The sequence below is a fragment of the Dipteris shenzhenensis genome, chromosome 14, assembly GCF_047967505.1.
Source record: "Dipteris shenzhenensis isolate YYH24624 ecotype China chromosome 14, Dip_SZ_1.0, whole genome shotgun sequence".
NCBI lineage: Eukaryota > Viridiplantae > Streptophyta > Polypodiopsida > Gleicheniales > Dipteridaceae > Dipteris > Dipteris shenzhenensis.
Genome location: NC_141609.1, coordinates 20,202,083 through 20,227,786, shown reverse-complemented (window position 1 = coordinate 20,227,786; position 25,704 = coordinate 20,202,083). Strand labels below are relative to the sequence as shown.

General features: G+C 46.3%; 1 protein-coding gene and 1 pseudogene across 2 annotated transcripts in view; one reads left to right on the top strand and one right to left on the bottom strand.

Moving 5' to 3' along the window:
- Positions 1 to 25,704, top strand: part of TTN1 (ARM repeat superfamily protein) — a 105,556-nt gene that overhangs the window by 32,426 nt on the left and 47,426 nt on the right. The gene's annotated exons all lie outside the window — the stretch shown is intronic.
- On the bottom strand, positions 322 to 24,643 carry LOC147894321 (uncharacterized; annotated as a pseudogene).

Here is a 25,704-nt window from a genome sequence, read left to right as displayed (position 1 = left end):
TTCAGCTTGAAACTTGAAACTTGTATTAATTTTAAAGTCATCGCTCATGAGTTGTGATTCATCAGTCATGAAAGACTCCAGCGTCCAGAGACCATTGTCATGAGTCATGTGGATTCTAGATTTTGATACATAGTATCAAATGATGGAATCATAGATCATAGATCAATCATCAATACTACACCAAAACATCATGATCAAAGGAAGTAGGTACTAGTAACTACACCATAACATGAAAGGCAAAACATCATAAAGAAAAGGCTGCCACAGCCCGGAAATAAAGCCTGAAATGCATGACAATTCACAACCGATGAGGCTCAAGCCTCAAGCTGCATCTTCATCCTCATCCTCATCTGCATCAATGCCTGCACCCCCCTCCTCCTCCTCCTCTACCTCCTCATCGTCACTATCATCCTCATCTGCATCGCCATGGGACTCCAAAAGACTAGAGCTGCTTGAAGCTGCAGCAACATCCATCCTTCCTGTAAGTGTAACAATAGGGGTTGCAATCTCTTCTCCGTCTATATCCGCTTGCAAAGAGAGCAGCCTATCATCATCCTTCTCGTTGTTTATCATTTCCAAGGTCACTTCTATCTTCTCAAATCCCCTTTCCTTGATTTTGGAGATGAGACATAAATTAGGATGAATGTATACTAATTTATCGGTATTCTTTGGAAGTAGCCTATTTCTTCTTTTAGTATGGATAAGAGAGAATGTGCTCCAATTTCTCTCACAAGGAGAAGCACATGTGCCTTGCGAGAGCACTTGAAGAGCTAACCGCTGCAAATTTGGAGTGTGAGCCCCAAATGTCTCCCACCATTTCACCCCTTGGTGCATTCTCTTTTCATCCTACGCAATCGCACGAGCAAATGTGCTTGACATGGACTTATAAATATCCACCTCATCACATAAGGTGCCTTGGCTATCAACATCATACTTCGTGTACCGCTCTATGACATCCATCCACCCATCATGCACCTCCTTGTCACCATCTGGATTTTTCTCTCTCCAAATAGGGTGGAGAACAAAAGCTGCCGCATGTAATGGAGAGTGCATCATATGCCACCGGTCAACACACAAGGCTCTAACATCAGCCAGCTTTGAGGAGTCGATCCCATCAATAGCTGCTATCTTCTCGACCATCCGATCAGTGAGCTCATATACAAGTCCCATGGTAGCCCCTTCCCTATCAGCCAGGCGAAAGATCTTCAAAATAGGTGCACAAAGCTTCACAATGAGTTTTGCATCTTGCCAAAATGAAGCACCCAATATAATAGAAGACACCTGTTGTGCTTTCACAGTGCGTGACACCTTCTTCCTGCAATACTCATCACTGACAACCATGCAATCCATTGTATACCCTCTCATCCAACAAGTTTGCTAACATGATAAACATGTAAGCAAACCGTGTTTGTGTTGGTTTCACCAATTCCTTCTTGCTGAATTTTCTATAGATTGCTAACACGGTGTGTTTCCGGGTAACAAATGTTACAATCGTGTTAGCGTGTACCAACACTGGTTTCACCCATGCAAGCTTTCCAATGTCCTCAAACAGGAGGTCAAGGCAATGACATGTGCATCTAGTATAGAAAATGTGGGGCCACTCTTCCTCCACTAATTCTCCTACCCGCACACAGTTAGATGCATTGTCCATACACACCTGCACCACATTTTCAGCCCCAACATCAAGAATGGCATCTTTTAGTATCCCAAAGATGTACTCTCCTGACTTACACTCCCCACTTGTGTCCACGGACTTCAAGAAGGTTGAGCCAAATATGCATGAGACAATATGCCGGCGTCGAGTGACAAGTTATGTTGCAGCCATATTTTTTCCACTTATCCCGAAACTGTAGCATCTCTTGATCTATGCATACTGCTTCATTAGTTAGCTCCTTTGTGCACAAAACATTGTAGGATGGAGGCTTGAAGGTAGGCCCAACTTGGTCGATGGCACGAACCATCTCCAAAAAATAAGGCCTCCTCACCTTCCAATGAGGAATATCCTTTGCAAAGAAAAACGACAACGAGCAATGTATGCATCCTTTCGTGCCTGTGACTCCCATGCCTTGATTCACAATATCTCTAAATATTCTCTAAAAAGAGCTTGTTCAAGTTTATGTTGCATAGTACCACTCATTGAGGCATCCCCCAGATCAACCACATCTTCATCAAGCTATTTTGCAACCGTTTTCAGAGATGCCTTTGCTTGGAATCTTCGACAACTATCTTTCACATTTTCGGGAGGAGCTGTACACTTCTCAACCCCCAAGCCCCCAAGCCCAAGAAAATGTGCCCTTATAAAGGTTGGTGACTGGTCCTCCATCCCATGAATGAGGCCAGTATTTACATGTACAAGTGTATTGGCCCTTCCCCAAAGGCTTTAAGGCCTCTACAAATTCCCATTCTGGTCCTTTTTGTCTTCCCATTTGCAGATTTGCAAGCTGCAAATTTGCAAAAGAGGGCAAATACGGCAACGGAACAATTTTCAAAAGAGGGCTTGAAGCCCCTGCCCTGTTATCTGGCATCAACTAAAGAGAGAGCACTGAGCAGCAATAGCTGCTGCAAAACGGGAAAAGAGAGCAGCCATAGCCATTACCTTGACGTTTGGAGCAGGTAGAGCGTAGAGGCAGGGTGCAATTGTACGACGGTAACCACTAACCTCCAAAGCAGGTAGAGGCTGCAAGGGTTGGAGATGAAAAGTGAAGGGCTGAGGGGACTGCGTGTTGAAGACCATTGTTGGGAGCATCATGAAACGGTGTACGGAATGCACGTCCAATCATGTTTTATAAGGCACGGATTCCGATCCCCCCCCAAAAGTCACGTATGGATGGCGTACCAAAAAATGATATGTACACGTACGGACCTAACTATGCTTACAAGTGTCTAATGGAGTATCCTTAGGATTGTCTAAATGGTTCGCTTGGAAGACTTTGTCACAATCTTTTGCCATCGAAAATATGCTATCAAAACTTGACATATACGATGTAGATTCACTTGAATTTCACTTGTTCTTAGCGAAATTGTATTCAGCTTCTTGTTGCAAGACTTAATTAACTTCTACATGATTCCCCATCGATTATAAGCTCTAGAAACTGTCTAATGCAAAATTTTTAGTAGCACTTGTATCTCTTCTAGATGCAGCAAATCACTCCCCCCCCCCCCTTTTCCCTTTCCTTCCTTAAAAGAGGTACGATTTTCTTTTAACATGCTCCTAGGCTTGTTTTAGCTTTCCAAGGTTTGCATACTTTGTTACTTTAACCTAGGTGATGGAAGCCCCATGGTTGCTCCATGTAGACTAATTCTCCAAGGGTCCGTAGACTTCGCATCCATTCGATAGATTGGCCATTGATGATGTGTGGCCAATACTATGGATTTTGGAATGGACTACAATTTTTTGTGGAGTAAATTGTTGATTTGTTGGTATCGTGCTCTCGAGGCTTGTTTCAGCTTTCTATAGCTCGCATACCTTGTTGAATGAGGGTGATGAAAGCCCTATGGCTGCTCCATAACTTCATGGTCCAACTTGGATCACGTACCACCATCTTGGATCAGAATGGTCTGGATGAAAAACCACCTATATTGAAGATGGGTGTCAAATTCCATCAATTATATGAATTTATGCTTAAGTAGATACGAACATATACCAATTGATCTTAAAAAATAAAAGGATTCAATTAATTTTATCATTAGTACGCACATGCTCACAATGCTCGGGAAGAACAAAAGTATCACTTTCATCAACCTCCAGAGTGTGGTGGAGTCTATCGCAAAGAAACCACTAGCGTCTTTTCTCACGTGGTAAACGGCCCCCCTCATGTGGTTTCAGTTGTTTCCCACATGGGGGAGGCTCCAGCGTAGTCGAGTACATCATGGGATCCCCTGCCTTTGCCTCTTGTATCACTGATTTCTCTGTTGCACCACCTCTTCCAGCAGCAGGCCACACGTACCTCTTCTTGTGTATCTCCACTCCCCATCTCGCAGTACCATGCACACCACTGATCGCTCACACCACTTATCACGACATCCACTTCGACCGCAGTTTCTCACCTACTTACTCTGCCCCTCTCTATACACTACATATATTGACTTCATACCTCTTCTAGAGGACCGTGCAGCATTGATTATTCGCTCAATTCACACCTTTTCTACACTACTTGCTCCACTCGTCCACCTCTTCTTGGGACCATCCTCTGCAATAGCTGACATGATGATGAGTGTAAGGCTCTGTGCCATCAACTCAGATTTGAGACCAAACATAACCTTCCAACTGAACCGGAGACAATGCGTGAGTATTCCTGATTGGTCCATCGAAAGAAGCCGGTCTTGTCTGTTGGAATGATGAGTAGTTTTAAACATCTTGTATAGTGATAACTCCAAAGATTTATGGTGGAAGTACCTTGAGAGATGGTCCCCTTCACCTTTTATAGATACTCAAGTTTAGCACGCTCATGCACGCACATTGTACGACATTCCGCACCAGCCGGTTCTTGACCTCACACTCATCTCGCCCCACCTCGTGCACTCTCTTCACTAAGGGTGGTGTTAAGGACGCTGTGATGAAGCTTCACAATGGCCGAGTGAAAGATCACGAGGGCTTATGCACTGAATCCATTGCATATGAGATTAATATCCTAGCCCCGATCTTACCAAAGCTTTGGTTAATGTGACTCCATTTGAGACTTTGTATGGCTTTAAGCAAAAGATCAGTCATTTCAGAGTTTTTGGCTGAGTGGCATATGCTTTGGTTCCAAATGCACATCGGACAAAGCTTAATGACAAGAGTGTCAAATGCATTTTCGTGGGGTATAGCATTGAAAGCAGGGGATTTAGGCTTTATAATCCCGCTCCCAGGAAGGTAATAATCAACAGAGATGTTCTCTTTGCTGAGAATGAGTGCATGCAGCCCGCTAGTGCAGACTTGACACCATACGATGACACCCCTTTGGACATCATCCAATTTGAGGATGATGAGATGGAGTCTCTTGATGCTTCCCCTTCTACTTCTCATAGTTCAGATGGCTTGCCACAGGTTGAGGATGGCTCTCCCTCAAATGTTTCAGATTTGCAGCCAATTAATGAGAATAGACAGCCTCATGTTTGGAGGCATTATCAACGTCGTGAGGCCACTAAAGATATTGATGCAACCCTGAGTGGTACAGAAGAGAAATCTATTCCATGTTGGGCAAGGTTGACCATTCAAGATGCTAAGGATCAGCCTACTTTGGGGAAAAGCAGGGCCATCACTCAGAAAAATCAGAAAAAGGTCAATTTTGCTTTGATGACCTCAGTGATGGAAGCTGAAAATGAGCCTTAGAGCTTCAAGGATGCTCAGCATAATCCGGCATGGCAGAAAGCTATGGAAGCTGAGATTAAATCTGTTGAGAAGAATGCCACATGGGACTTGGTTGATGCACCCATTGGGAAAAATGCGGTTGGCACGAAATGGATTTATAACGTGAAATACCATTCAGATGGCACGGTTGAGAAACACAAAGCCCGTTTGGTTGCCAAGGGGTATGCACAAGAGGAGGGGATAGATTATGAGGAGACTTTTGCTCCAGTGGCCAAGATGACCACCATTCGTTTTGTCATCTCTCTTGCTGCGTTTTATGGTTGGTCAATGTACCAGATGGGTGTCAAGACCACTTTCCTCAATGGAGATCTTAAAGAGGAGGTCTATCTAGATCAGCCCCAAGGTTTTGAGGTGAAGGGACAAGAGCACAAGGTATGCAAGCTTAGGAAGGCTTTATATGGGCTGAAGCAAGCATCTCGTGCGTGGTATCATAAGATACATCAGTTTTTGCTGTTCCAGGGCTTCGTAAACACTCATACAGAGCCAAATTTGTACGTCCTTCCGCAAAAATCAGAATTGGTCATGTTGGTACTATATGTGGATGACATCATACTGACTGGTAGTGATTTTGCAACAAATTACAGCAGTGTGTGTTTTGGCTCAAACTTTTTCTGAAATTTGCCCTTTCCACCCATGGCAATTGCTTGCTCACCCTGACGAGAGGCTTGGGCAAAATTTGAGCATCTCTCCTCTTCTTGCAACAAAAGCCCAACTAACTCATCGAACGAGAGTGGGGCTGCCCTGAGAACAATGCTCAATGAAGTGACGAATGTGCCATATGAGGGCGCTAAGCTATTGAGAGTAATATAGACGAGCTTCTTGTATTCTATTTCCTCCTCAATACTTGGCGAGTTGATCACGTAGATTAGTGATTCTGGCAATATGATCAGTGATGGCCTGGCCTTCCTGCATGTTGAGATCCTTGAGCTGATTTGTCAAGGTAATAGCCCTTGCCTCATTCTTAACATGATACATGTTTGCCAATCTTTCCCATGCTGCCTTTGCATCCTTGCATGACTTGATAGTCGTCATAATGTGCCTCTTCACATTTGTGGTAGTAAAAAACATTGCATTGTGGCATTCAAACTTCTTTTGCTCCTTCGTTGATGCTATGGGACTAGCAGGAGGGGTTGTAGCTGACTGCTGTCTGCCTGTAGTCTGACCCGAAGAAGCTGTGTTGGATGTAGATGAAACCGGCCTCTAATCACTCAGAGGGCAGTGGAACTAAACCTTTAATCACTTCAGCACTTATTTATAGCTCACAAAGCATATATCACAACCATTAACCATTGCATGATTACCATTTGGCATTTACCCATTTGTTCACAAATAAAACCACTGAAAAAGGGATGGAGGCTAGAATGCCCCTGCTCAACAAACATAGACAAGTGCATCTGATTGGCCCCAAACACCATGGCGCCCCTTTCGGTATTTCTTTATGTTTCACAGTGAAATGATTACAAGTTGCATCTGGGAGACCTTCCCTGCAACTGAGCACGCAGCCCCAATTCACTAAGCCTTCGCAAGGCTTTCAAGCATAGAACACCATGACATAAGTGCACTTAACCCATAGGCTCAACCCAAAGGCATTCTCTTTTCCGAGTGCAATTCCATTGGCTGTCCAGATGCAATCACACTGCACCCCAGCTGCACTCTCTTTGAGTGATTTTTAGATGGGATTCACAAAGCTTTTCAAAGCTCCAAAATAAAATCAGCAAAGTACCCAACCAAAGAATGCCTCATGTAGCACTACCTGGGCACCTGTGAGTCAAGAAAGAGGCGGCACACGAGGCCAACCAATAGCTTATGGCAAGAAGAAATTGCAGCAGCAAAATCACAACTCACCAAGCCCTGAAAACTCAAACCAAGTCCTCAATCGCCAAGAGGACATAGTAGCCAATGCCCAATTGCATTCTCAGCCAAAGAGGAGTGCAAAGACATGAAGAAAGAGCATTTACAAGAGCCGACCAGCAAGAATTCCACTGAAAAATGCGAAAAGAAGCACTTTTGTCGCGAAGAAATGGGAGTTCTTGGGCTCAAAAGAAGCGTGCTTCAGAGAGGAATGCATTGAGAAGGTTTTGGAGAAGTTTCATCGCCGGAAAGTCCTCCAAAACTGAGAAAAACCAGTCAACCAGCGCGTCGGACCACTCGAAATTCAACAGAGAGCTGTAGCTTTGCAAGAGGAGAGGCCTAGGAGGCGGTAGAAGCAAAAAGGGCACTTTTGCAAATTCGACCAGCAAAAGAAGTGCTCAGCTCTGCCCGTTCTACCAAACGCACGGAGGGAAAAGCATATCACTACGAAGGGGAGGCAGAGGGGAAGCCATCGGGCCAAACGGAAGTCGAGGAATCCAAATGGGTGAGGAGTTATGAAGAAAAACGGAATTCAACTGAAGGAGGCTGAAAAACCAGTCCAAAATCTCAACAAAGGGAGAAGATGAGAGAGAAAACCACACATGTGAAGTTTAGAAGGCCCAGGAAGGTCCAGGAATGGCAAAGGAGCATGTAGAAGGCACTAGAGCCACTTGGAACTCTAGGGGGGCCACTAAAGGTACATGGCCCTCTAGGGGGCCCATTAAAAATGCCACATCATCATTTCCGAACAACCACTCTTTTAATTCCTTGGAATGCCTTTGGGCCTAGGGATTAATTACGCTTATGTGCTAGGTACCATGCCGCATTTAATTACACATTATTAAGCCCACGCTTGGACTTTTAAAACCAAAGTTGTCACGGTCTTGTAGTACATTAAAGTACCTAGAATTTCACGCCCCCGTGACATACCCCTCTCTTGAAACAGCAAACCACAGTTTGTTGCCCCAAAACACAGGAGCGAGCATGAAATATAGCATAAAAGAGTATACAAGAAAGCCGCAGCTATAGTATACAGAGACAATGAAAATATGGCTAGGAGAGGCATGCATCCATCCATATACACTGCTCAAAATCTGTGATTCTCGGCGATCAATAGTCAAGATGCATCAATATCATGAAGTCTCACAGCAGAAATATTGTCAGCTCAGTATCTCGGATGAAACATACAGTGTCATCAAGCGCCCTCATGAAATCACAGTGAGCCCGTCTGTACCGAGGGAGTGGAGGTGCTACCCCCCTCTCGAACATCAGGTAATGCTCCAGACGCTCGCTCTGCTGAACTACCTATAGGAGCTCGGCAGTCGGCTCTAATTGGAAAGCATCAAGGTAAAGCTGCAATATCCCAGGTGAATCTGCCAGTTCACCTTCCTCCATCTATTTCGCATCAAGTGATGGGTAATTTTGAAATTTTACCAAGTAGCGACGGATAACTTTACCCTTGAGCTTTCTATCTTTGTGTGCCAGAATCTGCTCTGGGACTAGAAGTTCATCTTGTTCTTCCACTTCAGGCTGCACCTCATCAGGTACATCCTTGGGAATATCTCCATGATATTGCTGTGTACAACCTTTCCTTGCCTTTCTTATTTTTCAGCCTTGCCTTTTGAAAACGCAGCAAAACCCAATCACCTTCTGTGAATACCACTTCCCTGCGGTGCTTATCTGCTGCTCTTTTCTGCTTGTCCTGACTTCTTTGCAAGGCATATTTGATTTTCTTGTAAGCCTCTTCAAGGCTTTCCACAAAACGATCAGCTTCGAAGATTTTCTCTTTTGTATGCAAAATGGGAGGTATCTTCCTGGCACCTTCCACTATTTCAAAAGGTGCTTTACCTTTGGATGTGTGCACCGTATTATTGTAAGCATATCCCGGCAATGGATGAGCCTGCTGGCCTCGCCTCATTCCCACTGACAATATCCCACAAGCCCTTACCAACCAAGATATTCTTAAGCATAAATGACCACAAGGCATAGTTTGGTCCATCCAGCTTGTCACCCTCGAACAAATTGCCAAAACTGTCTGAAAGGATATGAGAACCAGGAACACGCACTGGAGCACCAAGCTTGCGGGGGTGTCTAGAAGCAAGCGCGGGAATGGGCTCTAGAGACGGAAGAGCTCTGATACCAAATGTAGGAACAAAGTGGAGACAGGTTGTGAACACAAGTGAGCAAGAGTGCACACACAAGAAAGCTCCAATAGAAATGTTCAAATGAAACAATATAAGTACTTGGTATATATAGTACCCAAGTACTACTGGTCAAGCATAAGGTTGACTTTATGCCTACAACACCATATCTTTGTAATGTCTTACATCGACAATTACTTGTAGATCTTGGTATCCGCCAGACATCCTCCACTATGGTTTACACTAACAGCCAGAGTGCTTTGGCTATTGCGCGTAATCCAGTGTTTAATGCGCGTACCAAGCACATTGAGGTTCACTATTATTATGTTTGAGAGCGGTTGTTAGCAGGAGACAGAGTTGTCCTACCTTCCCACAGATGACAACATAGCAGATTTGTTTACAAAGGCACTTCCTTGTCCCAAGTGCGAAGTCTTTCGACAGGCTTTACACTTGGTTCCCTTTGTTACATGATCTGGCTACTTTGTACATTCATAGGTGGCTATATTCCTTTGGATGAACATGTGCCACCATGACCAGAAAATACCAGGTATTCTGAGACGTTTTCATAATACTTCAGCCCAGAGCATGGAGGGGGGTTTGTAGGCCATCATCTCCCGATCGTGTTGATGCCCTCTGGGCCTTGGTATGTGCCATGTAGCTTTAGTTATTGGCACTTAGGTCACCTAGTACTTTTAGTGTCTTATAACACCTAGTACTAGTGGTACCACTAGGACATTGTCCTAGGGTTCCCCTTTATTTTGTACTTTGTCCTTTCATTTGTTACCTCCCCCATTCACTGAGGATCTCTATTGGGATAGTTCCAGGTCTCTTCACATCGATTTTGCATTGAGAGTGGACAAGCTGAGGGAGTACCCAGGAAGAGGAGCATATGCACTTTGTGTGAGTTACAGGAGATTGAGTCAGAGGAGCATTTTATCTTGATATGTCCAGTGTACTACGAATTCTGAGCCCGCTTTCAGTGTCTCTTCATCTCCTGCTTCCTCGCCTTTCTAGACTTAGAGATGTTTGCCCGCTTTCATCCATGAGGCAGTTAGACATTGAGAGCACTTACTCAGGTCTAGAGACAGGGGCGGGGTGCACTAGCAGAGTCTTCTCAGAGTATGATCACATAGTTTTTCTAGCCAGATTGTACATGTTCTCTCCGCGGGCCTCCGACGCGGGCATGACCCAAAGCCAGCGACGCGACATATCGAACAGAGGACAGTCACTTAGATTACACTTGGAGACATCCCTTCCATGTTCAGGGTTGGAGCGTGATCGACAGGGGTCACCATAGCCCTAGTCTGACGTAGAGCCTCTGCCAAGAGATCACACCGAGCAACGCCCATAGATAGTTGACATCATCTATCTCTAATTTTGTACTACCACTGTTTCGCAGGTCACTGGGTTCTCCAGGATATTGGACGGATTTTGCTATGATGATAGTGGTGATGGGGTGTGACTTTGTAAAGGTGTTATTATGGCTATGTGTCGTGTAGCATGTAGCGTGGGTGTTGATGCTTGTTTAGTAGCTCCACCCTTTGAGCTTGTTTGTATCAGGTTTTTCACAGTCATAGACCCATTGGTCTTCCAAAGACTTTAATAAACTTTCTTTCTTTCTTTCTTTCTACCATGACAACCCTACTAGCCTTAGATTGAGTCTCAGAGTCAGGCTCAATCTCAGCACTCTCAGCCTCAGCTTCAACTTCAGTCTCAGCTCCAGCCTCGCCATCCTCCTCTTCACCATCGACGGTGATGATAGTACCACCACTAAGATCCACTCTGGTATTGACCTTGACACCGATATCAACATCAACGATGCCTGGACATGCCCCCTTAGCACAATCGCAACCATATCACTCTATGCCTCTCCAGCAATACACTTCTTTTTGTCACCGCTACCCATTAGCCAATTTTCCTCTCCACAATCAGACTTACCACATTTACATTCAAAATGTCTCCTCACCACTCTTAGTATTCTGCCCTCATGTCCCTACCCTCCATCACGCAGCCCCCATTCATGCCCTATCCACACATTTGGCTTTAGGCTTACTTGATTCTGCCGACGCTTGGGACGGCTCGTTATGGAGGGTCACCACCTCCGTGATGAGAGATGGCGTGGCCTCATCCACAGCCTTGGTCAAGAGATATTACAACGCCGTAAGAAGGTGGCTGCCATACCCTCCAGCAGTGGGTCTACGGTAGATGCATAGATAGCCACCACACAGTTGGCTATTGTAAAGAATTCTTGATGGGTGGACATCGTGAAACAGTAGCCTACGCCACCGTGTGAGCCACCATCCAGGAGCAACAACAAAGGGGCAACAAGGCTCTCAATATCAGAGTTCACGGGATGCCTCGCACGTCCTCCACTCCCATCGAGGATGCAATCAACTTCATGGCTTTCACCCTTGGTGTCACGGAGCATGGGATTGATGGAGCTTGGTGCGTAGGGCAAGATCCCACCCGAGAGCAGCCCTTTATTATCCGCTTTAGGGACACTCAAGCTCACACCTTTTAGGTTGAGGAGAGGCGCACCCTTCTATAGCAGTGAAACATTGTCCTCAAGGAGGGGACGTGCGATCCCTCACACGTCCTCCACTCCCATCTAGGATGCATCCAACTTCATGGCTTCCAGCCTTGGAGTCTTGGTGCATGGGATTGATGGAGCCCGGCATGTAGGACGAGACCCCACCCGAGAGCAGCCCCTTATTATCCACTTTAGGGACACTCAAGCTCGCCTTGCAGTAGTACTCAGATGATTAGCCATACTGGATCACATCGAGATCAACTTCGATGAGGACCTCACACAACTGCATGTAGAGGAGATATGCGCCCTTCTACAGTAGGAGGACATTATCCACAACGAGGCGAAGAGGGCGGTGGTTCGAGATGGGCGGCTCTTGATTGGTCGTTGACGTGCATTTGTGTGGCTCCTGTACGTAGGGGGCGGGGTACCGAGCCCCTGACATGCACTGTTTGGAATTGCAATAGTACCTTATGCTCAGATCCATGAAATTTCCTAGAGTCTTACATAGGATCAGATATAGTTTTTTAGACAGAGACCCATCAGAGCTCAGAGTGCCTTTGTGCCTACCGTCAGTGGATATACGTGGGAGGCACAAGACCAGGACAAGACTCGGGAGACATGTGGATTGCCTGGATTAAGACGAGTGGCAGTATTATACAGATATATCATTGATACGATTTGTGTCGGGAGGTGTGACACACATGCTAAATTTTTGTGGATTTGGATTTGATGCCTCTCTCGACAAGACCTCTTCATTGTAGTATGTTACTTTCCCCCCGAGACCTCACACTGTGCTCGAGGTCTACGCGAGGAGGCTGAGGCTTTACCATACGCAATCGTGTACCTGGAGATCATGGGTTTCTCAAGCTTGGGGGAAGTTCTCCGTGTTGGGAACTTCAATGCGAGGATGGGCACAGCTAGATATTGCTTCTAGATTTTCACGATGACTCTATCTTATTGCTAGAAGTTGATTTAGAGATGTCCCAAGTTTCTACAAACAAGCGAGCCTCTATTTCATCTTACGGGCATGCACCCCTAGACATGGGTAGGATACATAATTTCATCATTTATAATTGTAGACCGATGACCTGTTTACGGGGAGCTCCAGCGTAGTTAACTACCTCATGGGATTCCTTGCTTTCATCTCGCACATCACAGATTTCTCTGTCTCTCCACTAACTCTAGGAGTGGATCACACTTACCTCTTTTGTACTATACTATCCCCTTTCTTATGATGCACACTCCGACACCACCCACGTATGCTACATATCACGACATACACCTTGATCATAGCCTTTCACTTGAGTACTCTGCACCCCTTTCCACTCCACTTATGTATATCTTTGACATACCACTCCTTGAGGATCGAGATGCCTTGATCACCTTCTCCCTCCATGAGGCTGCCCTACACACTTAACACACCCCACCCATTCCACTTGTCCACCGCCTATCGGCTCAATACCCAACAATAGCTAGTATTGGTACGCACGTACATGCAGATGATTTGAGAGCTTGCTTCGCTCATCTATCACGGGGTCAACTGGGTTATTTGGGAGGATCTCCTACGGCTACACACATTTGAGACCGAGTTGGTACTAGCGAGCTTCTTGTGAAGCTCAACTTATACAAGAACCACTACTTGCAGATTTCAGATGAGGGTTTCATGACCCGCCAAGATATGCACAGATCCACCTCCCTAATTTCTTGAGGATATAATGCCATGTCTGTTACGCTCTAGCCGAGGTAGCATGACCTCGGAAGAATCAGTCGACATTTCCCTTAAAGGATCTATATTTGTAATATGTTTGTTTGCGCTTAATGTAAATGATCGGGAGGGAATTAATGTCAAGGTCCTAGGTGAGGGTTGATAGCACCAGACTAGGTGGGTCTAAGGCTAAGGGTCTAATGCAAGAAATGTGCCTAGGGGCAAAGGATATTAAAGCATCCCAAGAGAGGGGTGAAATGTTGCATTAGGAAGGCCCTATGATGATGACATGTGGCATCTAGATCCATCTAGGGAGATGGGGCTTGTTGAAGCTTGAGAGAGAAGAGAATGAGCTCTCACGTACGTTTTGGATTTTGAATTCTCTGTTGGCTCTCACGTTTCAGCAAGGTTGGCTGGGTGGAACAAGAGTGGTGCTTCTCCCATGATTTGTCTGTAGTTAGAAGTTAGTGTCTAACAATTGGTATCAGAGCTAAAGGCTAGGAGATAGAGAGGGGACGAATTTTGATTTGACGGGACGGGAATGGTTCGTGAGCTATGACGAGAGCTACGAACGTATCGTTGATTGTGGGTAGCGGATGAAAGACCTGCGAGACAAGGAGTGATTGGATGGGAGGCGTGAAGTGCATCGTGAGCGTGATTTGAAGCGGTCGGGTACAAGGAGTGCGCGACGGTTCATGAGGTTCGATCAGGCTTCTAAGCTGTTGCTGGAGCGGAGGGTTCCCGTAAGGCAACTTGACGAAACAAGACATATGAAGAGCGCAGGATGATCCTGCTACTTGTGACCTCCACGCAACGGACTCATTTGATGAAATACGGATATGTGAATCGGACGATGCGCGATGGACGAACGACGTGACTCACAGTCAGAGCCATGCATGGTCACGTAACCAGTTCGTAGGTAGAGACGTGTTAATTGTTACGTGGAGCTAGGTGAAAGCTTTGGTAGCGGACAGCAGGTTTAGAGCGCAGGTGTTGGCGCTGCCCGTGGTCTACGACAGAATGAAGGCTTAACAGTGATACGTGTTACGGGAGGCCTTCGATGAGATTCGCTAATGGTTGACGCTAGGCAAGGATTAGAGGTCACGCAGGCAGAGATTACAGAGATCACGAAGGACCTAGGAGAAAATGGAACCAGGCGATGGGTTGACGATCGCCATTGCTCCGTCGTAGTCTTGGCCCTCCAAGGTCACTTAGCCAGATCGTAAGCTGGGACTTCTTTGGCCACCAGTTTCGTTTATCTACTGTAGTGCGATCAGAGAGTGCGATCAGAGAGCAGGCCGTACGTGGAGGCTGCAGGCTGCGGGGATTCGAATTGCGTGCAGTTTCCAGGGAGCATCAGTTTTTCTTTCATTATAAGATTTCAGTTTTTTTTTTTTTCGCGGCCTATTATTTCTGTACAGCAGAGTTTACAGTTTACTATGCCTGTGTACTTCAGTCTGAGTTGGCTTGCAGGAACTTCCCTAGTATAGGGAAAGTGGTATTTGGTTATATGCATGTGTCAAATGCCTAGTCAGTGTGCATGTGGGATTGCAGGTATTCCCTAGTATAGGGAATTGTGTCAGAGTGTCAGTACACTGAATTGTGTTAGTTTGTAAATACAGTGTTTTAGCGGTGTTTAAAAAAAAAAAAAAAACACCCATTGAACTAAATGGAAGCAGAAGAAGGGGCTTCCAGGAGGGACCCTGGTGAGTCAGGAGTCTGGCCGACCCAGCAGGCGTCGCGCCTTGGAGCTCACACCTTATCTGGCAGGATTGCATTGCTTGAGGATGCCTTGCAGCAGTTATTAGCGCAACAGTTACAAGCCAATGCAGGGCAGTCTGAACTTAGAAGAGTGATACATAGTATGTCTGCCAAACCTTCTCGAGATGAGAAGGGAAAGGCTCCAATGGAACCGGAGTCTAGTGTCCATACGGTCGAGCCTAGGAAGGCTAAAGTACCAAATATTGCCAATTACAGGCCGGAAAAGTATTCTGGTCTGATGAACGACCGTGGTTCTGATGTCATTGAGACCTGGTTACACAAATGGGACGAGGCGTTTGCCATTTGTGAAATCAGGAATGATATCAAGAAGATCCGCGAGGCCACTCACATGTTTAGTGAGGCAGCGGATCGGTGGTGGATTAAGCAACAAAAAGATGGTATAGCATCCACTACCTGGGAGGGGTTTAAAAGAGAATTCAGGAAACACTTCTTACCTCCTGACGAAGCATCCCGAGCTTGGGATCAATATAGGAACCTTCGTCAGAGAAATTTGTCAGTGGCTGAATACACTGATAAGTTTCGAGAGAGTGTAATGAAGGTTCTACCTGGGAGGGGTTTAAAAGAGAATTCAGGAAACACTTCTTACCTCCTGACGAAGCATCCCGAGCTTGGGATCAATATAGGAACCTTCGTCAGAGAAATTTGTCAGTGGCTGAATACACTGATAAGTTTCGAGAGAGTGTAATGAAGGCTGATGAACCCCTGCCTCAATCAATCCAAGTGAAAGATTTCATATTTGGATTGAATGATCGGATAAAAATGGAAGTTCGGGCTAAATACGCGAACACGCTAGATGATGCAATAGCCATAGCTCTGAACTATGAAGATGCCAAGAGCGGCAGGCCAAGTGGGTTTGCATAGGTCGGAACCCAGTATGGGTATCCAAAGAAATCTGGGTTTAAGAAGAAATGGATTAGTAAAGGGAGTGGTTCTCAGCCGAGTGGTCAAGCCAAGCAGGCGAAACCAGCTGAAACTCCTAAACCAAGTACCACCATTGGAGTGAAGAGGAAAGTAACCCCAATGGCAGCCCGGGCTTGGTCTAAGTCTCCCTTAAACCCAGAACAAAGAGAAAAAGCGAGGAGAGAAGGCTTGTGTTTTGGATGCCTTCAACCTCATCAGTGGAAGGATTGTCCACGGAATAAAGATCGTCGGATGGCTGAGATTGTGGTCTCAGAATGCGACGTGGAAATGGAGGGAAGTCCTAGAGCGGAAGAGATGCAGATTCAGCTAGCGGGATCTTCTCAGAGGTCAGTACCTTGTTTGTTATGTGTGTCTGTTGCTAAGCTAGTAACGAGTGCACCTGATAACATCCTATCTAAGCCCGTAGCAACGGGGTATACAGTCAGGATGGCCGATGGAAGTTCAACTGAAGTATGGGACCAAAGGGTTACTCAGTTGGAGCTTCGTATTCAGAACTATGTTGAGAAGCTTGATTTTGAAATGACCAAGCTTGCTCATGCAGATATAGCCCTGGGTATGGCATGGCATTCTAGGAAGAATCCAACCATTGATTGGAAAAAGCACATATATCAATTCAAGATGAATGATGTGCTTTATCTCTTGCGAGGTGAAAAAGATGTACCTTAGGGACCGTTGGTTTCCGTGATGGAAATCCGAAAAGCTCACGAAGAGTTTTTATTCCTTTGCACAGCATCGGTAGAGCCGGTTAATGATTCTTCGGTTAGCACTGATGTTACGCAAAGTGGTGAGATGGCCAAGCTGGCTAATCTTATAACAGAGGAGTTCTCTGAATGTTTTAGGGATGAACTACCTTATGGGTTACCTCCAGTGCGGAATGTTCAGCATAAGATTGAACTGATTCCGGGGGCAGAACCTGTAAATAGACCTCCCTATAGAATGAGTTTTATTGAAGAAGCGGAGGTGCGTAGACAACTGGAAGAATACCTCAAGTTGGGGTAGATTCAACCCAGTTTCTCACCTTTTGCTCCGCCAGTGATATTAAAGAAGAAAAAGGATGATACGTTTCGTTTCTGTATAGATTACAGAGCATTGAATAATATCACTGTTAAGCACAGGTATCCGATGGCTCGGATTGATGATTTGCTAGATGCATTACATGGAGCCGTGATTTTCAGCAAGATAGATCTTAAGTGTAGCTACCATCAGATCCGGATTAGAGCCGAGGATGTGCATAAAACCGCTTTCAAAAGCAGGTTTGGTCATTATGAGTTTTTGGTAATGCCCTTCGGACTTACCAATGCTCCAGCTACATTCGTCATGGTTATGAACGATTTACTACTTCCGTATATCGGAAAGTTTGTAGTACATTTTATAGACGATATTCTAGTGTTCAGTAAAAGTATTACTGAGCATCGTGAACACTTGAGAATAGTGTTCAGTATTTTAAGGAAAGCCAGTCTTTATGTAAATAAAAAGAAAACTATACTGTGTATGGTTAGGCTTGAATATTTAGGATTCATAATTACTCCGGAGGGGGTAGAAATGGATCCGAAGAAAGTGGCTGCGATACTGACTTGGCCAATCCCTTAGAGTCTGACCGCATTGCGATCATTCTTGGGGTTTGTCCAATTTTATAGAAGGCATATCAAAGGATATTTCGAAATAGTATCGCCATTGATTGATCTGACCTCAAATAAAGTACCTTTTATATGGGGACAGAATCAACAAGAAAGTTTTAACACCATAAAACAAGATGTGGTCACAGGTCCGGTGTTAAAAATAGTTGATCCCCAGAAACCGTTATTCCTGGAAACCGATGCAAGTGGCATTGTGGTAGGAGCAGTTCTCCTTCAAGAGAGAAGGCCAGTAGCCTTTGAAAGCAAGAAGCTTTCTCTCTCTCAAAGGAATTGACTAACTCATGAATTGGAGTTATATGCTGTTATCCATGCTTTGAAAACATGGAGGCATTATTTGTATGGTTCAGAGTTTTATATGGATGTGGATCATGATACTCTGAAACATTTTTGTAAACAACCTGACTTGAGGGGCCGCCAAGCTAGGTGGGCAGAGCTCATGCAGGAGTTTAATTTATCAATTTGGTACCGAAGAGGGAAGGATAATAAGGTTGTTGATGCGTTGTCTCGCATTATGCACAATATGAGTTTCACGGTATTAGAGAGTGCTCTAATGACCGAGATCAGAGAAACTCAAAAGGTGGACGAGTTTGTCCAGAGCTTATGGCCTAAAGCTCATGTGTTTAGACCCGGGGAAAATGAAAAGGATGACCTGGCATCCAGAAAAGGCGAAACTTATGCAAGATATACCATAAGGGATGGTATGCTGAAAAGAAATGCCAAGGTTGTAGTACCTAGTCAGAATGATCTCAGGCAGAGAGTCATTCGACAGTGCCATGATAGCCCGTTTGCAGGACACCCAGGGGTCGAGAAGACATATCATCTCGTGAAGCGAGATTTCTTTTGGCCAAAGATGAAAAAGCATATTCATGAATATGTGAGACGGTGTTTCTCGTGTCAGGTAAGCAAGGCCAAGCGGGTGAAGCCACCCGGACTTTTACAGCCCTTGGAAATACCACTGAGTAAGTGAGAGAGCATTTCCATGGGCTTTATTGTAGGGCTGCCTACGACATAAGGAGGGTATGATTCTATCCTTGTGGTGGTTGCTCGTCTAACCAAGATGGCTCACTTCATTCCGACTAGAGAGTCTGTTAGTGTCCCGCAAGTAGCGGATTTGTTTATTAGACATATATTTCGTCTGCATGGATTGCCTAGATCCATAGTGTCAGACAGAGATGTTAGATTTACCGGTCATTTTTGGACTGCGGTATTTGAGACACTAAGGACTGAGTTGGGAATGAGGAGTGGGAATCATCCTGAGAGGGATGGTCAGACGGAGAGAGTCAACCAGAGTTTAGAGGATATGCTGAGGGCATATGTGTCATTGAGGCAACATACGTGGGACAAGTGGTTGCCATTGTTAGAGTTTGCCTACAATGATAGAAAACATTCCTCTACCAGGTTCAGTCCGTTTGAGCTGAACTATGGTTATAGACCAGCAAATCCAACTATAGTTGGAGTACCTCAGAAAGTGCCTAGTGCCGCGAACTTTGTGGTTCAGATGCGGGAGATGCTAGCACTTGCGAGAGCTAATATCCGCCACGCTATGGATAGAGCCAAGGTGTATGCGGATGAAAACCGGTCTATAAGAATATTTAAGGAAGGAGAAAAAGTTTTTCTCAGAGTTCCTTCGCACTCGAAGTTGTTGACTTCAGGAGAGTGCGCTAAGTTATCACCTCGATACTGTGGGCCGTGGTTAATTCTAAAGAGAATAGGCAAGGTAGCCTATAAATTAGAATTGCCACAGGGGTGTAAGGTGCACCCGTTTTTTCATGTTTCGCGCTTAAAGAAATTTTTACATACAGGTGACTCACTAATCGAAGGTGTGATTTTGTTTCAGGAGGTAGAGGATAATGCGAGGCGCAAACCAACAAGAATAGTGGACCGAGGAACAATGCAAATACGAAATCGGAAGATACCACGGTGTTGGTTGCATGGCATGGTCAGCCTCTATCCGAAGCTACCTGGGAATCCGTATACCAGTTGCGGAGAGTGTTCCCAGACTTTATCATCGAGGACGCTGATGTCTGAAGAGGGAAGGAATGTTACGCTCTAGCCGAGGTAGCATGACCTCGGAAGAATCAGTCGACATTTCCCTTAAAGGATCTATATTTGTAATATATTTGTTTGCGCTTAATGTAAATGATCGGGAGGGAATTAATGTCAAGGTCCTAGGTGAGGGTTGATAGCACCAGACTAGGTGGGTCTAAGGCTAAGGGTCTAATGCAAGAAATGTGCCTAGGGGCAAAGGATATTAAAGCATCCCAAGAGAGGGGTGAAATGTTGCATTAGGAAGGCCCTATGATGATGACATGTGGCATCTAGATCCATCTAGGGAGATGGGGCTTGTTGAAGCTTCAGAGAGAAGAGAATGAGCTCTCACGTACGTTTTGGATTTTGAATTCTCTGTTGGCTCTCACGTTTCATCAAGGTTGGCTGGGTGAAACAAGAGTGGTGCTTCTCCCGTGATTTGTCTGTAGTTAGAAGTAAGTGTCTAACAGTGTCTCATCGCACCGATTAGGCATTGAGAGTGGGCGGGTTGAGGGCATACCTAGAGAGGGTTGCATCTATATTGTTAGTGGTGGACAAGACTCAAGAGATCGTGTTAGAGGAGCACTTTGTTTTTAAATGCCCTACCCAGATCAGAGATGCATGCCGGCTTTCATTCATGAGGCCGTTCGACACCAAAAGGAACTGCTCAAGGCACATAGGTGGGATCAAAAGGTACAACCATACTCCACCCAGAGCATGATCATTGTGTTCTTCCAGATGTAGTAGGCCCCTGGGAGACTACGGAGCCGAGGTCTAGAGCAAGAGACAAGACAGACTCACCATCGCGTTTTTGCACAAATCAGGCTTGGGGACCTTTCCTCCATTTCACCAGATTGGAGGCACAACTGGCAAGGTTGACACAGTGGCACTTGTTCAACGTAGGGCCACAGCGAGACGACCACAATGGACCACATATGCCGGTCATCGCCAGTGTTCTATCACAGGTTTTATGCCACCGGAGCCCCATACACCATTGGGTTTCCCCTTGGGCTTGTCCCTTTTGCGAGTTTCCAGAGGATCACCACAGTGATGACACACAAGTTTTCACCCTCTCCATGGGCTCATACATTTTCATGTATTAGTGTTTCTACGATTGTGTTGCATATGTATTGGGTGTTGATTCCCGCTTAGAGGCTCACCGACACAACTCATTGTATGAGGTTCTTTTAGTCTCTTAGAACCTTTGGTCTTTAGAAGACTTTCCACAAATTTTCTTCTCTCCATGCCTTCCCCTACACCACCCACTCGAGCTCCCTCCCCCCTTGCTTTTGTATCCTGTAATAGTTGGTACGATGGTGAGTGCAAGGCTCTTCGCTGCCAACTCAGGTTCGAGACCAAGCATAGCCTTGCGAGCGAACCAAAGGCGATGCGTGAGTACCGTCGACCAGTACATCGGAAGAAGCAAGCTTTTGTCCATTGGAACAAGGAGTTAACAGAAATTTTGTTTAGTAACAACTCCAAGGAATTTTGGCAGGAATTCCTTGAGCGGCAATCCTTGTCACCAGATCATTCAGGCTGAGTTTGGGTCATCTCCACTACAGCTTGATGCAGCATTCTAGGTCATCGCATATTGATACCGTGTCAAAGGGTACGTCAATTGTACCTCAGGGCGACATAGACTACCATGGCTAGCACTATCCTCCTCTAAAGCTCTAGCTGTGGAGGGTGATCAAAGATGGTGGTATGTGCACACATGCAGGTGGTTCGAGAGATTGGTACTCCACATGGAAAAATTACCTTCCTTCAAGTACAATATTGAGGCGCTATCTCTCCCACTTAGATATCACGAGGTCAACCGGGTCATATGCAAGGATCTCCCACAGCTACACACATTCAGGGCCTGGTGGGCACCGAGCTCGCAGTGAAGCTCAACTTCTAAAGGGATCATTGCTTGCGCATCTTTGAGGAGGGCTTCATGGATCCTCCAAAGTCACCTGGGTCCACCTCCCACATTCATTGAGTATCCCGATCGGACAGTTTCGTGTTTCATCACATCGACTTCATATTCCGAGTGAGAGTCGCATTGTGTAATCAACAAGAGATCAAGTCAGAGGAGCACTTTGTCTTCAGATGCCCTGTATACTATGAGATCTAATGCCGCTATCAATGTCTCTTCAAAGATGGCTTCGGATTCTTCTCCCGATTCCTCTCCTATCTAGATCAAAGATGCATGGCCATCTTCATCCATGAGGCAGTTACGCGCAGAGCACCTACTTAGATCATAGAGATAGAGACATGACACATAGACAAACTCATCTCAGAGTATGATTACAGAGTTCTTCTAGCTAGATCACACAGACCATCATATCACAGTGTGGGCAACGAGAGAGAGATCTAGAGCTAGCAACCACCATCAGGACACTCGGAGGTGTAGGCTGCTCTCTAGCGGAGGCTGTCATCCAGATTCTCCTATACGCAGACAATGTAGTACTACTATCCTCTTCTGCTACTGGTCTTCAGCGACACCTGGATGGACTTCAGGTCTTCTGTGATACACATGACTTGAAGGTCAACCTTGGGAAAACCAAGGTGATGATCTTTAACACTTCCAGACCCGCTATGCACCGAGAGCAGTTCCTCTTCGCTGGCGACCCTGTTGAGATAGTTGACTCTTACACATACTTGGGCGTTGTCTTCTCATGCCCGATCTTCACGATGCGCTCGGCCATGCAGGCCAGGATCAGTCGGGGATACGCCGCTCTTGCCAGGCTGGAGCGATAGTGCTACCACTCCCACTTCCAGGACCCGCGGACCAAGTCTCTCCTTTTTGATTCTTTGGTCCGCCCAGCAGGCATGTACGGTAGCCCTTGGTGGGGAGTCGACCTTTCAGACAAAGAGTGGGCTTGAGTCGAGCGCCTACAGATACTGATGTTGGCTCCGATGATCCGCAGCAAACCATCGGCACCACACCAGATCATTCTAGCAGAGTTCGGCGCCTCACCCCTACAGCTTGATGCGGCTTTTCAGGCTATCACCTATCTCCACAGAGTCAGGGGTTTCAGCTCCTCCGCCGACGGTCGCCTCCGCCTACCTTGGCTAGCCCTATCCTCCTCTATGGCCTTATCCGTTGATGGGGACCAGCGATGCTGGTATAGTCGTCTTTCCAGTTGGTTCACCCGACTGGGCCTCAACTTAGACCGGTTGCCTCCTTTTCAATACAGCCTCGAAGCTCCACCATCTCCCCTCTCCCCCACTGACCAGGAGGTCAACTGGCTCATTCGAGCGGATCTGCTCCAGCTCCACACCTGGCGAACATGGTTTCTTCACTCCGAGCTTCGTGTGAAGCTCGACTTCTACCGCCGACACTGCCTCCAGATCTCACAGGAGGGCTTCATCACACCTCCGGGTTACACACAGCTTCATCTACCACATGCGCTCCGGATCTCCCTTGGTCAGTTTAGGGTCTCGTCACACCGATTACGGATCGAGAGCGGACGCGCAGAGGGTATCCCACGAGAGGACCGCCTTTGCCCACTTTGCAACTTGCGGGAGAGCGAGTCAGAGGAGTACTTTGCTTTCAGATGTCCTATCTATTATGCCATTCGAGGCCGGTACCACTGCCTCTTTCGCGACGGATTCGGCTCCCTTCCACACATGTTGCAGTTCCCGGATCAGCGATGCCTAGCTGCTTTCTTACATGAGATGACTCGCCACCGAGATACCTCTCTCCGAGCATGGCGACACGAGCAGCACACACAGCGTGAGGACACCCAGCGGCCTATCATTGATTTCTTCCAGTCACAGGATACCTCTCCTCAGTCTAGCCGACGACGCAGACGTGAGCGAGAGCCAGAGCCACGACAGCTGCGCTAGCGGACAGACTCACACATCCGGGTCCATGACATCTCGTCTCTGTTCTCTGCTCGCCCCACCGGGGTTACCGTTGCTCTCATCCACAGGGCCACCCGCCGCCTCCGACGACCGAGCTCGACTAGGCCGCGTGACGTCAGAGGCCAATCATCTATCACAGGGTTTTTTCCGACCTCCCATTTGACGGCCCCTCTATGATTGGTCTCTGACGATCACCACCTGCACATGTATACTGTATCTCCCCCCTCTGCCCCATTTTTGGTGCCCCCCCCCTTCTTTTTTGTATCATCTGGAGGTAGAGACATATTTTTTGTATCAGGACTAGACACACCGTCCTTCATAACCTCTTTTTGTAGAAACGGTTGGCTGGCCCGTTTTGAGACCGCCACCGTTATGCTCATTGTATCAGTTATCTTTAGTCTCATAGACCTTCACGGTCTCCCGAAGACTTTAATAAACTTTCGTTCTTTCTTTCTTCTCTCTCTCTTTCTCTTTACAAACAACATTCCAAGGTTCCATACTCGGTAGTTAGGATGGCTTCGTTAGTGAGAGTTTTTTAGGCCCTTGCCCATTACATTGGTATTAGAGCTTGGAAATTTCCTTGAGGTTGGAAAAAGCCCTATAGAGCAGCAGTCCATGAGTTCCCTTCATCCTTCAGCCTTGTGGGAGATCCAGTTCGACCAACAGGTATATGCTAACAACCAATAGCTTCAGGAAGGACACTATAAGCTCAGCAAAGCCTTCGCACTCTGGCGTGGAGGAGGAGGCAAGATTCACTGCAATACTAAATCTACCTACAATACCTCCACCTACAGAATCCCCAGCAGTGACAGCTTCCGCCTTGGTGTCAATGATGCAGGCCATGTTGTAGATGCAATTGCGACAATTAGAGAACTTCTTCGCATGCAGGCTATAGCTCTGGGAGTTGCGAGAGGATCGCGAGAGAGAGGCTCAAGCAACAAAGGAGGTGCGCGATCACGCTGTTTGGGAAGTCGAGCGTGAGGCTCGGGAGGTTAAGGAAGAACGGGATCGCCATCTTCTCGTTTTTCTACTCTAACCATAGGGAGGCAAGGCAATGGAGAAGGTCCATCAGGCCGCAAACATTTCCTCAACTTCTTACGGTATGATGGTAAAACAGACCCCTTAGTGTTAATTTCCTGGCTCAATCAAATTGAAACTTATTTTTTAGCGGTAGTCACATGATAGAACAAGAAGTCTATTCTTGCATCAATGCACCTCACACGATAGGCAATTACTTGGTGGCATATGTAGCACCAGGATCATTATGATGCAAAGCACGAGCATGCATAGTATGAGTGGACCAGGTTCTTGAAGGACATTAGGGCAGGTTTCCTTCCACCTCAGTACCTGGATCGATGAGAGACGCAATTCTTCAAACTGAAGGAGGAAGCCATAGAGTCACTCAATAGTTATGCCAACCACTTCACTTTGAGCTCATGAGCAAGTGACCTAGTTCTAAAGGGCATCCCAACAAGAAGACCTAGGAGACCTTCAGCTCCATAGTTGGTGGCACAAGTAGCCAGTCCACAACCAACAAGAAGTTTCTTAGGTTTTGTCAATGTAGATGTGGAGACATGATAGAGAGCATCTTTGCTGCCACTGCCATGAGAAGGACCACCATAAGTGGCACTGCCCTCATTTGCATCCACCAGCCAACACAACCGTTACAGCTTCCCTTCCATCAGGACCAACCACAGCCTTAGTAGCAGTTTCTGCTATCTTGGGCCGTAGAAACCCCATAGGAGGGTACCCTAATAAAAGAACCCATCAGAGAGTTTTTTATGTGTTATGGACAAGGTGCATGCAAGAACGTGACCATTTGTTTTGATGGAGGCAGCTCGAAGGATTTGCTAGACACCGTAGTAGCGGCTAAGCTCCATCTGCCCACAGTAGAGTCAGTTTGG